This window comes from Diplotaxodon limnothrissa, linkage group LG11, assembly GCF_057381915.1.
Source record: "Diplotaxodon limnothrissa isolate DT_005_m linkage group LG11, D_limnothrissa_male_GT1.1, whole genome shotgun sequence".
Taxonomy (NCBI): Eukaryota; Metazoa; Chordata; class Actinopteri; order Cichliformes; family Cichlidae; genus Diplotaxodon; species Diplotaxodon limnothrissa.
The window spans coordinates 1581521-1592643 of NC_140606.1; positions in this window are offsets into that span (position 1 = coordinate 1581521).

Below are 11123 nucleotides of genomic sequence, written 5' to 3' on the forward strand. Positions count from 1 at the left end.
TGTTTTGTATTTTGTTCCCTATTTATGCCTTGGTTCCTAGGTTATTTAGTTAAGATGTTCCTTATTTGGTTACCTCCTGTGTGCCCCTGTGTATCTGTGAGCCCTCGTCTCTCCTTGTGTTTTATTCCATGTTTTCCCCAGCCCGTTATGTCTGTGTTCTCCCCGTGCTCTCTCCTCCTGTCTGAACCTCCGTGTACTTCCTGTTTTACTTTGACAGTCTCTCGTCAGTATGCGTCATGTTGTGTTCACTCCTGCCCTGTCTCGTTATGGTTATCTGTGTCAGCTATGTTCCCCGTGTGTTCCCACTTCCCTGGTTAACCCTCTGTGTATTTATGTCTGCGTCTCCCTCAGTTCGGTGTCGCGTTCTCCCTCATCCATGGCCGTGTGTTTCTCTGTATGTTACGTTATAGTTTCCCGGTTTAATTTCTATGGTTCTGCTCTCCAGCAATAAAGCTGTGAATTTTGAGTTCATTCCTGCCTCTGTGAGTTTGCGATTGGGTCCTCATTCAGCCTGCACACAGCCGAATCATGACACTAACACTGGAATATTTCTAACATTTTCAGTTATTTTCCAGTGTTAGAAAATCAGCACTGCTCAGTGTTAGCCATTGTTAATCTTCAAAACTGACTAGGTCACTTTTAAACATATAACACTGTCAAAAGTGTTAATTTAACACTCAACAGTGTTGTATTTAACACTCAGAGGTGTGGACCCATATAGACACTCTCGTGTTAATTTAACACTGGAGATTTTGCTGTGCATGCTGTTCGCTTCAGCATGCAGGCTGCATGGTCCTGCGTGCCGGCTGTCTGCCCAGCTGCCTCTAAGCCAGGGGCGGAGCGTGGGGGTGGCTTACTGGGCTTAAGCCCGGGTTGTTTTGTCAGAAGCCCGGGGTCTTTTGGAGTGTAATTTTTTCATAGTTAGATGCCTGGCTGACAACTGTATAAAACAAAAACTACACACAATATTCGAAGCACATAGTGCACACTGTGGGAATTTACGACTGTGCGTGAATCCCCCCTGATATTGGTATGATCCGAGCTCAGGCACTAAGCGACTGAGCGAGGGGGCGGGGCAGCTGCCGCCTGTGAATGCGCTGTTGGAGAAACGGAGCCAGCCATGCTAAGGAGAGCTTAAGTTTGAGCAGGTACCAAAGCAAATCATTCGTACCGTACAAATAATGTAAATATGACGGTGCATCACGAAAGATTGATATCAAACTGATCACTTGACCCATGTTACGTTACTTGCTCTGCAAGTGAATCAACAAATGGCGAAATGAAAAGCCGAACAAATGCTTTTTTTTTTTTTAGAGAGTCTTAGCTTACGTGTGTTTATTTCATATTTTCAGTTCTTACCCTCCCTGACTAAATCGATTTCAGTTATGTACTGAAATATAAGAATGGACATTAGAGGGTTCTTTCAAAGAAAAAACTCAGGTAAATGTTATTTTATATATTATGCTTTGCATGTTGTTCAGTATATTTCAATTCAATTCAATTCAATTTTATTTATATAGCGCCAAATCACAACATACGTCGCCTCAAGGCGCTTCATAGATACAGAGAAAAACCCAACAATCATATGACCCCCTATGAGCAAGCACTTTGGCAACAGTGGGAAGGAAAAACTCCCTTTTAACAGGAAGAAACCTCCGGCAGAACCAGGCTCAGGGAGGGGCGGGGCCATCTGCTGTGATTGGTTGGGGTGAGAGAAGGAAGACAGGATAAAGACATGCTGTGAAAGAGAGACAGAGATTAATAACAGGTATGATTCAATGCAGAGAGGTCTGTTAACACATAGTGAGTGAGAAAGGTGACTGGAAAGGAAAAACTCAATGCATCATGGGAATCCCCCGGCAGCCTATGTCTATTGCAGCATAACTAAGGGAGGATTCAGGGTCACCTGGTCCAGCCCTAACTATATGCTTTAGCAAAAAGGAAAGTTTTAAGCCTAATCTTAAAAGTAGAGATAGTGTCTGTCTCCCGAATCCAAACTGGAAGCTGGTTCCACAGAAGAGGGGCCTGAAAACTGAAGGCTCTGCCTCCCATTCTACTTTTAAATACTCTAGGAACAACAAGTAGGCCTGCAGAGCGAGAGCGAAGTGCTCTAATAGGGTGATATGGTACTACAAGGTCATTAAGATAAGATGGGGCCTGATTATTTAAGACCTTGTATGTGAGGAGCAGGATTTTGAATTCAATTCTGGATTTAACAGGAAGCCAATGAAGGGAAGCCAAAACAGGAGAAATCTGCTCTCTCTTTCTAGTCCCTGTCAGGACTCTTGCTGCAGCATTTTGGATTAGCTGAAGGCTTTTCAGGGAGTTTTTTGGACTTCCTGATAATAATGAATTACAGTCGTCCAGCCTGGAAGTAATAAATGCATGAACTAGTTTTTCAGCGTCACTCTGAGACAGGATATTTCTAACTTTAGAGATGTTGCGCAAATGGAAGAACGCTGTCTTACATATTTGTTTAATATGTGCGTTGAAGGACATGTCCTGGTCAAAAATGACTCCAAGGTTCCTCACCGCGTTACTGGAGGCCAAGGTAATGCCATCCAGAGTAAGAATCTGCTTAGATACCATATTTCTAGGCTTTTCAGGGCCGAGTACAATAACCTCAGTTTTATCTGAATTAAGAAGCAGAAAGTTAGCGGCCATCCAGGTCTTTATGTCTTTAAGACATTCCTGCAGTTTAACTCATTGGTGTGTGTTATCTGGCTTCATGGACAGATAGAGCTGGGTGTCATCTGCATAGCAGTGTAAATGTATGCTATGTCTTCTAATGATAGGCCTACTGCCTAAGGGAAGCATGTATAATGTAAACAGAATTGGTCCTAGCACTGAACCCTGTGGAACTCCATAATTAACTTCAGTGTGTGAAGAGGACTCTCCATTTACATGCACAAACTGGAGTCTATTAGATAGATATGATACAAACCACTGCAGTGCAGTACCTGTAATACCTACAGCATGTTCTAATCGCTCTAATAGGATATTATGGTCGACAGTATCGAATGCTGCACTGAGGTCTAGCAGGGCAAGCACAGAGATGAGTCCACTGTCAGAGGCCATAAGAAGATCATTTGTAACCTTCACTAAAGCTGTTTCTGTGCTGTGATGAGCTCTGAAACCTGACTGAAACTCTTCAAATAAACCTCTGCAGATGATCTGTTAGCTGTTTGACAACTACTCTTTCAAGGATGTTTGATATAAAGGAAGGTTGGAGATTGGCCTATAATTAGCTAAGACTGCTGGGTCTAGAGATGCTTTTTGAGTAAAGGTTTAACTACAGCTAGCTTGAAGGCCTGTGGTACATAGCCGATCATTAGAGATAGGTTGATCATATTTAAGATCGAAGAATTAATTAATGGCAGGACTTCTTTGAGCAGTTTTGTAGGAATGGGGTCTAAAAGACACGTTGATGGTTTGGAGGAAGTAATTATTGAAGTTAACTCAGAAAGATCAATTGGAGAAAAAGAGTCTAACTTAACATCAATGGTACTAAGAGTAGCTGTAGATAATATTACATCTGTGGGACGATTACTGGTAATTTTTTCTCTAATGATAAGAATTTTATTTGTGAAGAAGTTCATGAAGTCATTACTAGTTAACGTTAAAGGGATGGTTGGCTCAACAGAGCTCTGACTGTTTGTCAGCCTGGCTACAGTGCTGAAGAGAAACCTGGGGTTGTTCTTATTTTCTTCAATCAGTGATGAATAGTAAGATGTTCTGGCTTTGCGGAGCGCTTTCTTATAAAGCAGCAAACTATTTCTCCAGGCTAAATAATGATCCTCTAAATTTGTGACACGCCATTTCCTCTCCAGATTACGAGTCATCTGCTTTAGGCTACGTGTTTGAGAATTATACCACGGAGTCAGGTACTTCTGATTAGAGACCTTAGTTTTCACAGGAGCTACAGTATCCGGAGTCGTACGTAGTGAGGAGGTGAAATTATTAACAAGATAATCGACCTCTGTTGGGGTAGCGTTCAGATAGCTGCTCTGCTCTGTGTTGGTACAGGGCATTGAAGATGATAACAGTGGGTGGATTATATTCTTAAACTTAGTTACAGCGCTTTCAGAAAGACATCTACTTTGATAAAGTCTACTCTCCACCGCTGTGTAATCAATTATTGTAAATGTAAATGTTATCAGGAAATGATCAGACAGGAGAGGGTTTTCAGGAAACACTGTTAAATGTTCAGTTTCTATGCCATATGTTAAAACAAGATCTAGAGTGTGATTAAAGTGGTGGGTGGGTTCTTTTACATTTTGAGAGAAACCAATTGAGTCTAATAACAGATTAAATGCCATGTTGAGGCTGTCATTTTTAGCATCTACATGGATGTTAAAATCACCCACAATAATTATTTTATCTGAGCTCAGAACTAAATTAGATATAAAGTCTGAGAAATCAGACAGAAACTCTGTGTAAGGCCCAGGTGGACCATAGATGATAACAAGTAAGACTGGTTTCTGAGTTTCACAGCTGGGGTGGACGAGGCTAAGCATCAGGCTTTCAAATGAATTAAAAGTCTGTCTTGGTCTTTCATTAATTAATAGGCCGGTGTGAAAAATTGCTGCCACACCTCCCCCTCGGCCTGTGCTTTGAGATTTCTGGTAGTTAGAATGACTCGGGGGTGTTGATTCATTTAAACTAACATAATCATCCTGCTGCAACCAGGTTTCTGTAAGGCAGAGCAAATCAATTTGTTGATCAATTATTAAGTCATGTACTAACAGAGACTTGGAGGAGAGAGACCTAATATTTAATAATCCACATTTCACTGTTTTACTCTTTGGTTCAGATGTGGATACTGTATTGTTCTTTCTTTGTGATTGTTTATGTTTAAGTTGTTTGTTGCTGGTTTTTAGTTTGTTTTTTGTCTGTTTGGGAGCTGACACAGTCTCTATGGAGATCGGTTTTTGGGGGGGGGGTAGCAGGAGGAGAGAAGCTGCAGAGAGGCGTGTAAGACTGCAACTCTGCTTCCTGGTCCCAACTCTGGATAGTCATATTTTGGGGGGTTTAATAAATTTGTCCATATTTCTAGAAATGAGAGCTGCTCCATCCAAAGTGGGATGGATGCCGTCTCTCCTAACAAGACCAGGTTTCCTCCAGAAGGTTTGCCAATTATCTATGAAGCCCACATCGTTTCTGGGACACCACTCAGACAGCCAGCAATTTAAGGAGAACATGCGGCTAAACATGTCACTCCTGGTCTGATTGGGGAGGGGACCAGAGAAAACTACAGAGTCCGACATTGTTTTGGCAAAGTTGCACACCGATTCAATATTGATTTTAGTGACCTCCGATTGGCGTAACCGGGTGTCATTACTGCCGACGTGAATTATGATCTTACTGAATTTACGTTTACCCTTAGCCAGCAGTTTTAAATTTCCTTCAATGTCGCCTGCTCTGGCCCCTGGAAGACAATTGACTATGGTTGCCGGTGTCTCTAGCTTCACATGTCTGAGAACAGAATCACCAATTACCAGAGTTTGACCCCCGGCAGGTGTGTCGCCGAGTGGGGAAAAACGGTTAGACACATGAACGGGTTGGTGGTGTACCTGGGGCTTCTGTTTAGGACTATGCTTCCTCCTCACCGTGACCCAGCCACCCTCTTTCCCCAGCTGCTTGGGGTCTGCCGGGGAACAGCTAGCGGGACCTATGCTATCTTGGGTGAATAAGGGTGCGAAGCCGAGTCTCCAATTCAGTAATCCTGGCCTCCAGAGCTGCAAATATGCTACATTTGTTACAGATATCATTACTGCTAAAGGAGGCCGAGGAGTAACTAAACATCTGACACAATGAGCAAGAAAGTGCAGGAGGGACAGGTGAAGTAGCCATGGTGCTAACGAGTCGGCTACGAGCTAAGCTAAGCTAGCGAAACAGTACAGAGACAGTGAGTGAATACTTTGGCTATAAATTAGGTAGTGAGTACACAGAAAGTGTGCTTCGGATGAAGCACGTGAAGATTATACTATGAAAGAAGAATGTATTTAAAAGTTGTTAATTAAATTGCAAATAAGCAAATAAGCTACTCAGAAACACCACTGTGTTTGAGCAGGAACAGGAAGTGATACTCTACCGCAGAGCGAGCGAACACCAAGTGACAGCGCCACCAATTTTATTTTATAAATAAAATTGAATTGAATTGAATTGAAATATACTGAACAACATGCAAAACGAGGGATTTCAGTACACAGCAGTATATTCACATTTGTAACCAGATATTTACATACACTTTAGGGAGAAAACATAAAACATTTTTAATATACAACATCAATTTAGAGTAAACTTTTGTTTTAGATAAATATTGAAATATCTTTTGAATTAGTTAAATGTCAGAATAAAGATAGAGAGAGCTTTCTGTTTTTTATCACTTTGATCAAATTTAGGAGTACATATACACTAAGTTTGTTAATTAATAAGAAACTCCAGACGATTCCATTCTGAGCTGAAGAAGCTTCTGATAGGTTAGTAGAGTCCATGTGAGTAAATTGGTGGCACAGCTGTGGATGCATATAAGGCAAAACACAGAGCCTGTTTCTGTGACATGGGAAAATCAAGAGATGTCAACCAAAACACCAGGAAAAGAATTGTGGAGCTCCATAAGTGTGGCTCAATTTGAATACAATTTGGTGCCATTTGCAATTAAGAAATACAGATAGTTTCTCTCTTTACTCTGAAAGTTAACAAATATGTTTTTTATATTTATCAATCTAAAAAAATAAACATTTAGTCTGATTTGATGTTACAATTAAAAAAGTGTTTTGATCTGAAGAGTTTGTAAATATCTGTATATTTGATGATTGTCAGCACAAAGAAGGAGAGGAACAGAGAGGGATGGAGAATGAGGACAGAACAGAGATGAACAAGAGCAGGTGAGACACACATGTTAGTCAAATGGTCGTTTACCAAAAGTATCACCGTATCATAGGTACTCATGTATCTTGTACCTAGTGTTTCTTTTTAGGTTTGCTATTTTTCAAATTCTATATTTATTAAGTTCTGCAGGCTTGTTTGCACAACAAGGCTAAATAATTATATAAACTTTTCTCAATCTAAATAGAGTTCTTTGGTAGAATTAAAAAATAAGTGTAGTGCAGGTCTATGATGATTTTCAGTGCTACTATCATCTAGTTCTGATTCTGGTTCTGTCTTGGTTAAGTCCTCAGTAGTCCTGATTTTGAACTGTTGCAGTCCTGTTTTAATTCTGGATCAGTTCTGGGTCTGGTTGAATTGGGGTTTAGTCCTCATGTCTTGATGCAGCCCCGACTTTATTCTGCCTTGCTGCTTAATTAAAAAACTAGTATAAGGTGTCCTGCACATGTGATATATATTTTTCCCTATATGAAGTCATTCTTTTTTGAACAAAACTCAAAACAGAGCCTATTAATCTTTCAGTCATTTCTAAACCCGCCCCCCCCCAAAAAAATCCCACATGCATACTACCCTTCAGGGCTAAGCCCCGGGTGTTTCAAATGTCTGGCTCCGCCTGTGCTCTGAGCGCCGGCTCACTTCCACTCCTGCTGCGCCTCCGCTGCTTGCCATATGGGTGGCCATCAGGCCAGCTCCCGGGCTTCCGCTGGAGGCGTGGGCGACCGCCAGAGTGGACACTTCCCCGTCGCTGGGCCGGGGCATGGGGCGCCGATGGTCCGGGCCGATTCCCTCGCCTGCTCGCGGGGTGGGGTGAAGCGGGCGATGGGGGTATGTGGCAGGGCATGTTCTGCGATGCTGCTGCAGGTTTGGTGGTGGTGATGTGTACGGCTGCCAGCGGGAGAGCTGCAGCCGTTGAATGTACTGTTACAGCAACCGTGTGATTATTGTAAGAATAAATGATGCGGCGAAGCATGAAAATGCCATCGGGTCTGCCGTGGTGGCGATCTTTTTTTTTTTTTTGTTAATCTTAAGTGCACGCAAACCAGTAAACAAATTAAAACAAATACTGTTGATAAACTATAATACAAAAATTACAATTAAAATTCTCAACAACAAAAACAATTGGTAAAAATATAATTAATATGTAAAAAACTTAATACCGTATTTCCCGGACTACAAAGCACACCTGAATATTAGCCGCACAAGCTAAAATACGGGGAAAAACCTGTTTTGTACATACATTAGCCGCACCTGACTAAAAGCCGCAGGTCTTTCAATGTTGACTTATCATATGTAAGAGAATACAGGGAGTGCAGAATTATTAGGCAAGTTGTATTTTTGAGGAATAATTTTAATATTGAACAACAACCATGTTCTCAATGAACCCAAAAAACTCATTAATATCAAAGCTGAATGTTTTTGGAAGTAGTTTTTAGTTTGTTTTTAGTTTTAGCTATTTTAGGGGGATATCTGTGTGTGCAGGTGACTATTACTGTGCATAATTATTAGGCAACTTAACAAAAAACAAATATATACCCATTTCAATTATTTATTTTTACCAGTGAAACCAATATAACATCTCCACATTCACAAATATACATTTCTGACATTCAAAAACAAAACAAAAACAAATCAGCGACCAATATAGCCACCTTTCTTTGCAAGGACACTCAAAAGCCTGCCATCCATGGATTCTGTCAGTGTTTTGATCTGTTCACCATCAATATTGCGCGCAGCAGCAACCACAGCCTCCCAGACACTGTTCAGAGAGGTGTACTGTTTTCCCTCCTTGTAAATCTCACATTTGATGATGGACCACAGGTTCTCAATGGGGTTCAGATCAGGTGAACAAGGAGGCCATGTCATTAGTTTTCCTTCTTTTATACCCTTTCTTGCAGCCACGCTGTGGAGTACTTGGGCGCGTGTGATGGAGCATTGTCCTGCATGAAAATCATGTTTTTCTTGAAGGATGCAGACTTCTTCCTGTACCACTGCTTGAAGAAGGTGTCTTCCAGAAACTGGCAGTAGGACTGGGAGTTGAGCTTGACTCCATCCTCAACCCGAAAAGGCCCCACAAGCTCATCTTTGATGATACCAGCCCAAACCAGTACTCCACCTCCACCTTGCTGGTGTCTGAGTCGGACTGGAGCTCTCTGCTAGGGCTGCTCGATTATGGCAAAAATGATAATCACGATTATTTTCACTGAAATTGAGATCACGATTATTTGACGATATTTATTTAACTCTTTAAGACCTACTATAGAACCAAGTCCACCAGAGCTTATATTATTTTTTTACATGCTGTAGTGCCATTTGTGGGAGCATTTCAAGTTGCTATACATCAATACAACTGTTATAGCCCATATTTTAAAAATATGTATGCATTAAGTCCATAGTAATTACATAAATTGCAAAAAAGTGCAATAAACTACAAAAAAAATTGAAAATTGCTTTTGTTTTGTTTACATATATTTCTACTTGGAGAAATTTAAGAGGTTTATCCCTCAAAACTTTAAATACAATAAAGTTGCAAAAAATAGTTTCCCACCACAGGAAATTTATTTTGAGTGTCTTCATAGTTTTATTTTGGAGATACAGCAATTTTTATATACTGCAGGAAAAACAAAAAACAATCCTATGATGCAAATTTGCAAAGAAAACAGCATGTGCATCATTTCACTGTGGGAAGTGTTACGAACAGCTGATGGATCAGCAAAGCGTGTTTCTGGAATATTATGTTTTTGTTCCTGCAAGCGCTTTTTATGCAATTTTTGCAAAGCTATATGTGGAACGAAACCGTGACCGAGGACAAGCTGATGGCATAAGATGTAAGTACAACTCCTCCGGTTTCATATGCAAAACAAATTATTGCGCTAGCTTACATGGTTCAGGTTCTACAGGGATTTAAAAATAGTTACGCAAAACGGAGCGTGCTGCTCTGACCGGCTTTAAAGGGTTAACAATGACTTTAAAAAAATAATATAAAATAGTGTGCAACACCACTGAAGTTTTTTTTCTTTTAAACTCTCTTTTCAACCAACGGCAGTCACTCTCCAAATAACTTCTGCTTAGCTTTCCGAGCTTCCCTCGGGTCCTCTTAATCAGCGGTCTCCAACCTTTTTTGCGCCACGGACCGGTTTATGCCCGACAATATTTTCACGGACCGGCCTTTAAGGTGTCGCGGATAAATGAGGGAGGGGCTAATAATCGGCTCAGTCATTTTTAATGATCGTTGAAAGCCCAGATCGTAATCGTGATTAAAATTCGATTAATTGAGCAGCCCTACTCTCTGCCCTTTACCAATCCAGCCACGGGCCCATCCATCTGGCCCATCAAGACTCACTCTCATTTCATCAGTCCATAAAACCTTAGAAAAACCAGTCTTGAGATATTTCTTGGCCCAGTCTTGACGTCTCAGCTTGTGTGTCTTGTTCAGTGGTGGTCGTCTTTCAGCCTTTCTTACCTTGGCCATGTCTCTGAGTATTGCACACCTTGTGCTTTTGGGCACTCCAGTGATGTTGCAGCTCTGAAATATGGCCAAACTGGTGGCAAGTGGCATCTTGGCAGCTGCAGTGTCAGCTGCAGTGTCAGAGTCAAACACCCTCAGAAGGGCCGTGGCGGTGTCCTCCTCTCCATCATGCAGCAGTCCAGCCCTTCGAAATCCATTGGTGATCGTGGATGTTTTCACACTTTTCCACGCTGTCAGAATCCACCGGTGGAGTTGAGCATAACTTGCTTTTCGCAAGTTTATCGCTGCTCGTCATCCACGCCTCCCGCTGAACGCGTAGCGCTACTTTGAAGTTTGTTTTTCGCGCTACTTGTACAGCACTACGTTGCCTGGCGGACGGACATGTGACCAACATACCACTCTTGAACCCCGATACTGTGTGTCTGATCACATGCCCTTCCGCCAGGCAACGTAGTGCCGTACAACAGCGGAACAAACAAAACAAATCGTCTTACGATATCACAAAAATCATGGACAATCCATAGAAAAGCCGCAGCTGACTAAAAGCCGCAGGGTTCAAAGCTTGTGCAAAAAGTAGCGGCTTATAGCCCGACAATTACAGTAATAAGTGTCTAAGTCACGTGTCATGTCAGCGCAACACCGAAACATAAGGGGGGGGGGGTGGGGGGCAAAGTGTGCCTGTTCTCCGCTGACACAGGAGCGGCGAGTCCAGCCTGGCTGTTTCGTTTTTGCCGAAAGCACAGCATAGCAAACAAGCAGAACTCAA